Source organism: Haliaeetus leucocephalus, unplaced genomic scaffold (genome assembly GCF_000737465.1).
Source record: "Haliaeetus leucocephalus isolate CR32 unplaced genomic scaffold, Haliaeetus_leucocephalus-4.0 Scaffold495, whole genome shotgun sequence".
NCBI classification, from domain to species: Eukaryota; Metazoa; Chordata; class Aves; order Accipitriformes; family Accipitridae; genus Haliaeetus; species Haliaeetus leucocephalus.
Window position 1 is genome coordinate 7368192 of NW_010972931.1, and position 13137 is coordinate 7381328.

The window sequence follows — 13137 nt, forward strand, 5'->3', positions numbered from 1 at the left end:
GTGCGATCCGACCTGCGACGGCCGGTTGTGTCCGACCGGGCAGTTTGGGGAGCTGAGGTTACTTTTGCCCGAAATCAGTTAACAATATGCATTTCTTTTTTTTTTTTTTTTTTTTTTAACGTGTTAGGTGATCTATAGCTTCTGTCAGCAGGGTGCGCGTTCGACAGCGCCGGCTTATCTCTTCGGTGGCAGGTGTAACAAAATAAACCGGACCGGCGAGTCCCTTAGTTGAGCCGCTTCTTTCTTACAAAAGACCTCGGGATGATGAGAAAAGCTTGCACTGCATAATGCGGGTGCTTATAAATGCATACATTGATAACATCCAGCCTAATAAAACTTTTATATTGCTATGGGAACTTTAAAGAGCACATATAATACAAAATTAGTTACTACCCCATAAAAGTTTTTAATTACAGTGTTTCTGCCTGTGACACAAGTTAAGGTTATGTCCTCGTTTCAATTATAAATACCAATATCCAGTTTATATCCAAACCATAACATTTATCTCTGGTCTGATTTTAAGTTTTCAGTCCATATGCACGGTTTTACAATTAAATTACGTGTTTTTTCTATTAAAGAAGAGCGGGAGAAATAATACTTCCACACGTTTGACTGCTTTTCCCTTTCTCCTTGAATGAAGACAAACTTTGGGGGAATTTTCTTTTTCCAGCAAAAGTGTGCTGTTCATTAGTCTGTTCTGCAAGCTGGCAATTGGAGTTAATATTGAATTTGAAAAGCTAACAATGTAGCTCTGGAAAGCTAGGGCTTTAGGCTGTGTCGGGCAATTGCTCCTTTTCATAACCTTTTTAGCATGCTTTTCGACTATTGTGGAGCCACTTTCAAGTGACTGTGGTCACCATAAAGCTCCTGTACGGGTCCAAAAAGACATCAACCATTTTCCAGCTAAATTACCTGCTTAAAAATGTCTGTATTTGCGTTACAAGCAACCTTCTGGTTTCGTAGATCTTGTTGTTTGTTTTCCTCTATGGTCGTTGCAGTTTAGAAGGCAGGTTCAACAGAAGGGCTTCAAATAACACATTCAAAGCCCTTGCATCGTGGCCGGCCTCCATTTGTTGCTAAACTCTCACCCCCGCGTAGGGGTTGAACCCACAGATGCCCAGAGCAGTGCCTCGCGGGGGGATCGCACCTACTTTAAGCCGAGCTCATCGGGAGAGCCGGGGCTTTGCAGGTGTTTGCTCTTGCGTGTTTGTGTCCTTTTGAGGCACTAGGTTTCGCTGACCGGCTTTGGCTTGGAGCAGCTGAGACCACGGGCTGGAAGTTTCTCATCGCGCAGCTGTTTTGGCAAATGGTTCGGAATAGTAACTTTGAAAAGTCGTATGAGCGGTATTAAATAAAAACTTACTTTGGCTTAGCGAAAGCTTCCGTAGTCCATAGTGAAGGCCAGCGGTGCCTCAGTGCTGCAGTGGCTGTGGCGAAGGGCCCTGGGTCGGTGTCCCGTGGCAGGCAAGGGTGGGTGTAGGTTGTGGACATTCTCGAGAAACCTGATTTGGATACTGTACTAAACTGACCGAAACAAAGCCGGTATGTTAATTTTAAGCTGCAAAGTCTTGTCAGGACGCCTTCAAAGGACTGCAGTTGTTGCCAAAAAGGGAAATAAAATACACCACATAGATAGGAAGTACTTCATGGCAAAGAGCAACACTTAAAGAGACTTAATTTTCTCTGCAGCGAGAATGAATGTTGTCCTTTATTCTTTGGAATGTAGTCATAATGGCAATTTGCGCACTTAATTTATGACTGAAAATCTACTTTTTGCAGTACTTGGTGAACGTTTTGCTTAAAAGTGCAGTAATTAAATATTAACGTGCTGTTCTAAAGTGCTTTTTTTTTTATTTGGTATGTTCTTGGAAAATCAAAAGGGGTTTCTAGATGAACAGCAGCATGCTAATCAATTCTCATTGATTGTTACTTTTATACTATTAATGAATTTGCTCTCCAATTAATATGTGCTATGTCTTTTGCTTTGCTGTTGCATAGAAAATGTAATATATTGTGTCATGGCCATAAGACAGTATTTAACTAGTAAACTGCAATGGGAGAATATTGTATGCTGTTTTCTACTAAACAGTAGTTTTTCCAGGTTGTTTTGATGCCAATAACACTTCTGCTTCCCAGAAAACTACTATAATTCAAATAGCGAAAGCTGAGTACAAACTGAAATAGAAATTTTAAGGAAACATACCAATCTGTGGCATAAACAAAACTCGCGCCCATTTGGTAAAGCTTTTTCTGGAACACTTTGGGATGATCAGCCCAACCTAACTCAAGGTGTCGTTACTGCTGACTAACACAGTTATCCCAAACACACGGCACTAACGACTTTGAACCACAGCCCCACCTCCTGTTTTTCTTTCTCCATGCATTTATTTGTATGCTATAGGTCTAGTTTTACTCGTCTAGACTCAAGGATGTGGATTCTCCAGTGCCTTATAGCTTTGTATTTGTTTACACCAGGCAAAAAGAGATGGAAAATCTCAGTTAGAGGTGTTTATGTGCCTCTTGTACAGCAGAAAGCAGACCATACATGATGGAAAGCAGCAAATGAGCAGACCAAAGGACTTAACTGGAGTGCCAGAACTAGTTCTGCATTACAGGCATTTGTGTTGTTATTATTTGCCTTATTTAACAAATTTAGATCAAAATTCAGCCAGGTCCTTAACTCTGTGCTTAGATTTAGGCACAGTGATAGCCCCGGTGAAGACCACTTAGTAAAGGCTCTGCTCACATGCTTATTATGTAAGATACACGCGTAGGCTGAGTTTTTCCCCATTCATTAAAAACAATTAGCAGATTTATTAAAGCACTTACTGTGTTGTACCAAACAAGAAAATAATTTTGAGTGTAAGATGTTCGTTGGCCACAAACAAAACAGTGTTTGTTTAGGTAAAAGAAGCCAAGTATGTAATAGGTTTATTTGGTACTTATCTGATACTTCTGGATATTTTGAGTTAGCATCAGTTCTGTAGGGGTTGGATAGTCATGTAAAAAATGTATAGCTGTAGAGCTTCCAAGTTGAGATCAATATCAAATGCCACAGTGTAAGGTGGCCCAGTGTGTTTTACAGACCATGTATTGAATTATTAGTTCATTTGCTATCTTTGGGTCTGTTCCTGCTCCATTTGAAGTCAATGAGAGTTTTGTTTGGAAGTTGCTATTAACAAAAAGTGGCCAGACATCCAGCAGTCTTATAAATGAACCTTTTGTAACTTCTTGATCCCAGGTTGTCTGGCTTTTAGTCACTACATTTTACATTTGTGTAAGTCAAGATTTTTTTCTCATGTTGCGCAGTGTTCACTGGAGACGGTTTTAGAAAGCTAATTCTACAAATGCTTCTTCAGCCCAAATAGAATATCAAGATATTTCTATTCAGATAACAGTAAGGAGCTACTTTGAGGGGAGAGGGGTCGCTCTGACCATTGTCTCAGTAGGGTAGGAGGCTGGTCCAGCTGATCCTTTTCACAGACAATACACAGCAATAATACCTTCTTCTCACAAAAATCTAAGTTAGTCTTTTCTTTTATCTCCCATCTCCTTTACAACTCTACTGCAGCCTGTGTCTTGGACTTTGTCCCTCATTTCCTTCCTTTTAGCTCTTGGCCTTTTTTCTACTAGTAATGCTTGAAATCCTATTTGTCTCCTTCTTATTTCTATCTTTGTGGTGTTTCCCATTCTGCCTTCCTCCCAGCATCAACTCACAGTTACCACTTTCCCCTCATTGAGATCCCATCTAAAAATTTGCTCTTTCTGTGATGATTATAAGTTGTGAGCAAACAATAACACGAGTAATAACTATAGACTGTTCCCTTCTTTCGCTTTCACAGCGTGTTCTCTCTTCCTGATGCCTGGTTTTTAGGCTGGAAGCCTTTTGGGTCAGGAATTACTTTTATTGTTTGAGGGTTTTTTTCTTATAGCACTGAACAAATTGTATGTGCTAAACATTATAAAATAATAAGAAGCGCAAGCTTTTCACGGTCATAATACTTTATAAACATCAGCTGAATAATAATATTTTAAAAACATATCCGTCATGCTATCTGACTGCTCATTTGCTAGATGTAATGTACCACATCCTCCTCATTTGGTTTAAGTCTCCACTGAGTCCAGAGGCTTTGCCAGTTTATATCAGAAGAGAATCTGGCCCATCGTCTCTGATTTGCAGTACTCAGTCACTTTTTTTTTAAGAATAATTATTTTTTTAAACTTCTGCTTTGTTTTTGTCTGATAAATGAAATTTTGATACACCAGTAGGACAGTGAATGTGCTTTCATCCCTCTCCCCGAGGACTGTTTGAGCACCCATGCCCATCACCCATGTGTGATGCAGGAGGAGAACAGCCTTTTGGGCTTCCCTCCCAACACTCAGACTTGTAGGTTTGTGCTCCTCTGGGCATGTTTTCCATCAGAAGTTGAAGCAGAAACCTTACTACGTTATTGGAGAAGGATTCGGAAGAGGCCATGAGGTACATGCAGCATTTCCTATTCTATGTGAATATTTTGAGGAAAATACCAGGTTGCTTAAAATTAGTGGAAAAGAAATATGGGCCATTAAGCAAAAAAAAAAAAAAAAGACGACACAGAAAAAATACTGGCTGTGGGAACATCTTGTCATCCATATATTAGCAGTAACATCATACTCAACTCCACAACACTCTTATTAGAGAAAGCAACTGTTTAATTGCAAGGTTTTTAACCTCATATAACAAATTAATCCATTTGCATCATATTTATGACTAGGAAACAACAAAGCATGGATAAAAAGAGTTCCAGCAATTATTTGCAGCGTATGTTCAGAGATACCTTTAAGTCTGGTTATAACTTTATTAACAATAGGAGCAATAAAGTAAAATCAATAGAAATTAAGAAAAACTGATGTTACATACAGCTAGAACACAGGGAGGAGGTTAAAATCTGTGTGAGATGGTGTCTCATCTGACAGACTGATCAAGTTGTAACTTTGAAGTGGCAACCTCACAAAACGAGATTTCAAAAAGATGGTATTTTCTAGGAAACCCATGTAAAGTTTCTTCATATAGGGGCCGGTTAGCTGTAAGGCTAATTCCAGTGGAAACCCACAAGCTGTATTCAAGCTTCCTTGGTTTTGAACAAAACTCTCTCTTCGCAAACCCTGCCCTGAAGGGGAATGGGAATTACCATTTCAGTGCTGCTCCCAGGGGCTGGATTTGCTGGCTGGCTGCTCCCGGGGAGCCCGCTGGTCCCCGCTCTGGCCGAGCCCACCGTGTTCGCATCGTTACCAGCAGGGCTGCTCGCTGGTCTTCTGTCTCTTAAAATCAATGTTAAGACACCGGTTATGCTTGCTGGTGCTGCCTAAGGCCTCAGGAGAGCAAAAATGGACACTTGTAGTTTAATACTCGGGCAATAATCTGTATAATTTCTGAGTAATTTGTGGGTAACTACAAATTTCTATTTAGGCGAAAGAGTGAATGAACTGTAGTGACAGTTAAATGAACATGATGGCGAATATTAATATTCCGTGCTAAACGTTTTCTATGTCTTTTCAAAGGTAAAAATGTGTAACTTGTGTTCCTCTCTTACAGCTTGGTATCTCAGCTTTCCTAATACCTTAAACAAACAAAAAGTAGTGTTAGTGACTTAAGTTGACTGCGTTTTATCCTCTTAGGAGGATTTTAACCTGCATGCATGTACCAAGGACCTGGATACGGATGTATCTTGGGAAATACGACAGTAGGAATGCAATTTAAACTTATCCTCAGAGATCCTTTATGTATTTTTTAAAAAATAAATTAGTTCCAATGCAGCAGTGGTGGTCTCAGCAGTCAGGAAACACTTAGAATTATGCAGAAGGGACCAGAAATCTTTGTTAAGAAGCTTTTTGTTGCTATGTTTTGTTTCTCAATAAAGATGATCCACAACTGTAAGTACTTAAAACTAAAAATGAGGGTTGTATCTGACAAAGCCGCACAACTTCTTAATGTAACCCAGTCTTTCCGTGTGGTTGTTTTCACATGTTTTGAACCAAAGAAAGAGTCCTTTGTGGCTCAGCCTGGTTTGACTGAATGGCAGGAGTGGACAAATAGAGGATGAAGGTGGTGTCTTCTTACACTGAGTATGTTTTGATTGCTTTGAGCTGTGATCACTTCTTATTGCATGTATCACTTTTGAAATCCGTTGGGGAGAAACTGGTGGCCTTTCCTAGTCCGGGCATTGCCGTGATGGTGCAGTCTAGGTGTCAGGGTATTATGATGACCTGTGGTGGTATGAAAAATGCAAATACAACAGACAGATGCATCAGGAGGAAAAAAGCATTGGTGAAGTATGCATTTGCAGAGTTCAGATTCAGCAGCCATCCCAGCAGTGGTCTCTCGTACCATCCATCTCCCTGTTTCTCTCCTTGCCGCCTTTGCTTTGGTCACCGTGAAGGTTTTGGGGAGCCTGTTCTGATGTACGGGTGTTGGCAGATACCCTAAAACTCCTCTGTGGGGGTTTAGCTTTTGTTCTGATGTTTCTAAGTGGTGCCTACCTCCTAGCGATGCACCAAGAGAAAGTTGATTCTTTCTGTCATTGACCGCTTCTGATTGACCCAGAGGGTTCATCTCTCAGGTCTGTCGATTTTAGGAGGGAATGACGTGATTTTAATGTTTTTGTGCTCCTTTGTCTTAGAACAGCAAGTGCAGTAGTTGGTTGAACCTCAGTCCAGAAAAAATGAACAGAGTTTGTTGACAGAGATACTCTGGAGAAGATAATTATATTGATATGCATCCAGTAGAAGACACTTTTTTTTACATTTTTTGTTTCTAAAGTAGTCAGGGAGGGAACCTGTCATGTCATCAACTGTTTTTAAAGGACAAAGTAACAATAAAAGCTAAGTGTGCATTTCTTCATTTGTGTTTGGCAAGGAGAGTGTAACATTTTCTGCAGGATGATGACCTTGAGTTAACTAAATGTCGCCAGTTTAAAGAGTAAATTAATGTTACAATGTGCTTTGTTTGTGGTTAGGCCTGAAGACTGTCAGGAATTTCTTAGCACAAAAGGTGATTGTGTGCTAGTCTATTTACTCAGGCTCCCTGCACGAAAACCACCATGATCCCAACTGATCTGAGTTAGTATCACCGCGTTGCCTGGCGTGTTTGGGTGTACCAGCGAGCCTGCAGCTACCTTGTGGAGCTCTACCCCTTTTTTGCTGTGTAGGTGGGTCCAAAAGGGCCATGGGTTTGTACTTTTCGCCTAGGTCGTTGAGTCAGACTGCTGGTTTCTCTGATAAAAGAACCTTTTTCTAAGAAGGAGTGAATCCCTTCAAAACCCAGTCATGCTCTATCATAAAAGTGGCAAGGGCTTGGGGTTTGGGTTTTTTTCTGTCACTGCCACTGGCTGTGAAAATCTGTTCCAAACCCACAGCATTGGTAGCAAAAATGTACATATTTCCGATATATGTATCCCTGGCCATATAGTACAGTCGATTCTGCAACATCTGAGGTAAAATGGCATTGAGATAACCCCAACAAAGGAAAGCATAGATAGATGCTGTTGCTGCTGGACCTGCCCTGGCTTTTGTAGATCCAAGCAAAGTATCTTTTTATGACGCTCTTCAAGGCTTTGCACTGCACAAGAACTTACCAGCTTGGGTGCGTGGCTGCGCGAACATGATTACATACGATGTGGTAGAAATGCAACCCTTTTTTTGTTGTTGTTCTTAGAAGTATATAAGTAGCAATATCTTGAACTAATTACAGCTGATGTAAAGCACATTTAAGGAAACCCATTAGCGGAGAATTAGAACTAGAGCAGATTAGCTATTCTTTAATGGCCTTGACTGTAGATCTTTTGATGCCTTGGTAGCTTTTCTAACACTCATTGCTCATCTGTCTTGACTAAATGACTGAGAAGCTTCTTTCTAGTCACAGTCTGGTTGTAATGTGAAAAAATCGCTGTTTTCAGCTGAAAAAATGATTATCTGGAAAGGTAAACTCTACTGAGTTCTGTACTGTATTTGTTGTTGAGATTTAAAGCATTATTTTACTGCTCAATGTGACTGTATAATAGAAAGAGCAATCTCTAATATGCTTCCTTGGAGCTATTAATTATTTACTTTCTTGAAATACAGATCATAGACAATTCTACATGACTTCCCTTCTTACAGACTTTCTTGTCTCTCTCTTTATTTTTGTGTGCTTTGCAAATGCCTGTAAATTCATTTTCACCAAAAGGGGAAATAAGTAATTTAGACTATTGTGGCTGTTTCATAATTAATTAATTTCAATTCAAAACAATCAAGTAGTGCCCGTCCATTGTTCTGTGTGCTTTTCTGAGGCATTAAGATTCACAATATCAAAATAAGTTCCAGATGGAAGTGCATACTTTATAATCAGAGAAAAAAAATCTGGTTTTGTCAAAAACCTGAAAAGTCCTGCCCTGATCAAAACAGAGAGTATTATGCTTAAACACATTTTTCAGGTTTTGAGCCATTACTTTAAGAATTACTTGAAAGTACCAATTTGAAATGTTATATAGGGCATTAACTTATAAATAGAACTACAGAGTGATAGAAACAGTGATGTAGGACTATTTATTCATTTGTTTCCTCAAATACTCCTGGCATCTGTTAAAATGTAACAAGGCTTAGCACATTTTCCCATTTTTGGCACTCTGTTTTCTATGATAAAGAGAAATATTTGCAATGATAAATTATCTCTTTGCTAATAATCAATAAATAACACACATTCTCCAGAGAAAAAAATTTATGGTAAAATGAAATGAAAAATATTGAGCAGAAGGAAGGATGATCAAAATGGGACACTGAGAAAATCTGTATGTTCCTATACTATAATAAATATTAGGGTTAGTGGAAGAACTTTTAATGTGGCAGTTTGCAATGAGAATAAAAAGTCTTTCTTGAACACGAAAGACACTTATGTAAGAGGTTTATATTATGTAAATGTTACTGTTATTTGTGATACCCATTATAAAGGAACGCTTTATATTCAGAAAAGCATTTGCAAATAATGGGATAGATGCAGCAGTCTCTAGTCCTGACTTGGACAACCTTCTCTTTGAAGTCAATGGAAGTTTTGCCTGAATAAAGGTGGAAGGAATTAGCCCATTCATTATTATCTGAATTACATCAAGAGCTGACTGCTAAACAATAAAATCATGATTCATAACATAACGGCTTCACTTAATTCTTTTGTAGTCTTAATATATCTCATTATATGGTACTTCTGTTCTTTCCTCTCTGTGCAGTATTCAAATTAATAACAACCACCTTTACATAACTGATGGTTAGACATGTTTTGCTGCCTTAGCAAGATCAAAGGATTTTATATACCCTTTTTGGATAGATACCAAGAATGGGGTGATCAATCTCTTCTGTAACCGTTAAGCACAGCGTAAATATCTCAGGGTACCCAATTAGACACAAGTGGTTTGCCAGATGCTCAGAGCATCACCAGTTGTCAAGAGCTTCCCAAGTCTGTGGGACAGTCCAGAATTTATTAGGGATTAGTGGTGGTCCGAGTTGTCACTCCACTGATTTGTGCTCATTCAGCTGAGCCCTGCTGTAAGCAGCCCGCATGATATGTGGAGATAAGGTTCAAGCGACAGATACTTTGCTTCCCCCCAGGCACCTTTTGGTGGGAAGGAGGCAGGGATGGACACTGGTGCTCCAGTGAGTGAGACAGCAAAATTAGAAGCGTATAAGAGAAGGAGACTGAAGAGAACAGCCCAAGAAAAGGGACCCCCAAAAGGCTTTAATACGAAGTTGGAGTTAACCCCTCACCAGGAAGCCATCTGCAGCCTTCAGGCTTTAAGAATTCTTTTTATCTAGAGATGTAATTGAAACAAGATGTGTAATAGCTGCAAGATGTCAGGTTTGTCAAAGTAACTAGAAAAATGAGTTCTGTGACATACTCTCACACAGCAAAGTAACCTATAGCTAAAAAAAAAAGGAATAAATTATCATATGGGTTAAAAAGAAGACGGAAAATAGTCAAGTAATGAAAGTTTCAGTTAATTCTGGAGCATGGATGATTTGAAATTAAACTACAATGAAGGTTTCCCAGAAGACAAAACGTCCCAGCTCTCTTTAGCCCAATAGAAACAATAGTCAAACTCCTCATGTTCCCATCATAACTGTATTTCACTGATGGACTGGAATGGCTAGTGCTCTGCACCGACTCCAGGAGAGGGTGGCAGCTATGTTACTTTACCCTTCTGCCTGTTGCTGTTGTTATTCAGGTGCATCACCAGTGGACTTTGCATCTGTAGGGAGGGACCCAGGTTTGCTGCACTAGGTGCGGTTCAGACGTGGGACGGAGCGTCAGTCGTGGGACCAAAAACTTTGCAGACAAAGTGAAAGACGAAAGAAAATGATGGATATAGGCAAATCTAGTTGGAAAGAAAAAACAGAGTATTTTAATCATGCAAATAGTGGTCGCAGCAAACGGCCAGCCTGACAGTGCTGCCAAACGCATAAGTAGGAGCATGATGGGAAAAACCAGAACTTTCTTTTCAAGAACCTCAAAAAGAACAATGGAGTGATTCTGTGCATGTTTATGAGGACTCCTCCCAAGCATGCGTGACAGCACGGGGATACCCTGAAGGTGTTAGTTGGAAACTTGGAGAGTGAATTGCCCTAATGGGTCAAGAGAAGACTAGAGTCAGCCTTTTCGTAATAACTTTTCGTAATGACTTTTCATAATGATGGGGATAGGCCACAAAGGGCCTCCATGGTGAGCAAAGTGGGAACCAGTGAAGAGCTGTAAAGAAAAGGGGCTAATAGTCAAAGCATCCTGCCTGGGAAATGCTGTTTGCTGTGGCATCTGAGCTGGAGCTGGCTCTCATCTATGAAGTCCGATTGTGCAAACTGAGGTATGTGTAGCAGCAGAAAAATGTCCTTGCCCAAAGATCTCAGTAGATGGGTAAGCTAAGTCTCAGTCAGTAACGCACTGTAGTTTGGAGCTACCATAATCCCAATTTGTTAAAGTTCTGCAGGTTCCCTGGTATAGGCTGGTGTATCTCAGTGCCAGGACATTATTTGTGGGAGGGTTGGAGCCTGAGGTCATACGAGATCAAAGGCATCGAGTGTACTTGAGCAATCTCCACGACCTGACACAAAGAAATGCCACCTCCATGCACATGATACTGGAACCTGCAGAATTACCTAAAACAACTGCTACAGAGTCCGGATGAAGGTAACAGCTTCAGCTGCAGGAACGGCAGGGAAACCAGGCACTGGTGCAGTGGATGCAGGAGACCTTGTTCTGGGGGCAGAAAGCCATGGGCTGGGTGAATGAAGCAAGCCCCCTGCTCTGGGTAGGATCAGGAGGGATGGTACCTGAAGAAGTGTCTTGGGGGTGTGGGAGCACTCCCTGGGGCCGTGCCTGGCGATGCAGGTAAACTCTTTCTTGCCTGGGAGCCCTTCCACAACGGGCAAGGAGAGAGACTCCTCAGCACACTGAAATGCTGATAACTATCGGGTATTCTTCAAGGCACTCCAGCACCTCATCAGAATACGTGTGACACAAATGGGAACTAATTAAATACATCTATTTAATGTACTACTGTACTACTCCAGTACTGCTGCTTTGGATCAGAGCGAGTCTTGGAGCCCACACCTGGATGCCAGTCAAATATACCCTAATTCCCACTTTCAGAAATGACTTGGAAATGTACCTCTCATTGAAAGCCTTAAAGAAAATGGAATTCTGATTTTTTGAACAAATATGTAACTCAAGTGTTTTCCTTTCCTCAACTCATATTCACATGCAAAACCAGCTAATAAAATTTCAGTGGTGCTTATACTGTAATTTGGTTGGCGGAAGAAAAGTCATCTGTTAAAGCTGAAGTCATCATAACTCATTAGGTGCTAATGTATCTGCTGCGTGGTAGAGAAACAGGCTAGCTCTATTGAAATGCTGCTAGTTCGCCCTTACCCGCTCACAGTTCCCTCTGGAGGATTGAAAAGTACAAACAAGTTTTCTCACAATACACGCTAAGACTATGCTAAAGTAGCTGTGTTTACTTTACCCCAGAAGTCTGTCTCTGCCTGCAGACAAGTACAGAACCAAAGTGAATCCAGAAGTTTGAGTATGGTTCCCGTATTTCCTCCTAGGAAGTCTCAGGAGAAAAGGTGATTGTGTGTGCTCACAGATGTCCCATGTACGTGCAGTAAATCCAACATGTTCTGAACATGCTGCTGGCCTTGCTGCACCTGGTAATAAACCATGGCAATAAATCAGGTCATCTGCACATGCATAATAAATCTGATGCACCTGAATGCAGGCATACAGGATGGACATGCTGTGCAGAAACTGGCCGTTTTCCAGGTCTTCTGGATGTCAGGCTTCCACTGTGACTGGCTTGCCTGGGAGTCCTGGCAAAGCTGCCGACTTCCCTTTCTCATGTCAGCATTTCCAGAGCATGTCCAGGGAGAGTGGGATGTATGGGAGATTAAAGCTTGAACATTACTTTTCAGTGTGCCCATACTAATTCAAGCCAGGATACCACCTTGAAAATATAATCAACGCTGCACCCATAAAGATGCTCTTTCTGTCAACAGGCATTTTTTGTAAGTTCTACCTCAAATCCTTGCAAGTTTAAATCTATTCTCCAGTTTCTTTGCACAAAGGTTTTGTGTGTGTCAGGTGAATGCTCTTATCACTTCAGGGCATCGGCGTCCTGAGTACCCTCTCAGTTTGCACCAAAAGGTTTACTTTTGTAGGACAGCTTTAGCTTAAGAGCTCTGAATGCGTGAGGACCTTCCTGAGGGCGATGGGGGTCAGGGTGTCTCAGCTGGGGAGAGATTAGCTCCTGATAGTCCAGTGCAGTGATTGCGTATTCTCCTCCTACGTCTGAGGATGTTCAAAAGCGGTGAACTACTGGCCAGAGTGGAGATACTAAAATGGACCAAGGGCTGCTCTCTGCCCTGTAGGCCAACTGGCTTGACACAAAATATCTCCATGTGGTGGAAGACGGGGTGGCTACATGTTAATTGCCTACTGGAAATGCTTCCTTGCCACTTGGCTATTGGAAACGCTAAGTGTAGGGCCAAGGGTTTGGGGGTTTTTTTTTGGACTGAGTGGGAGCAGGAAAAAGCCCCATTGAGAAATGGCAGCAGAGAATCACAGCACTGACCAGATCAGTG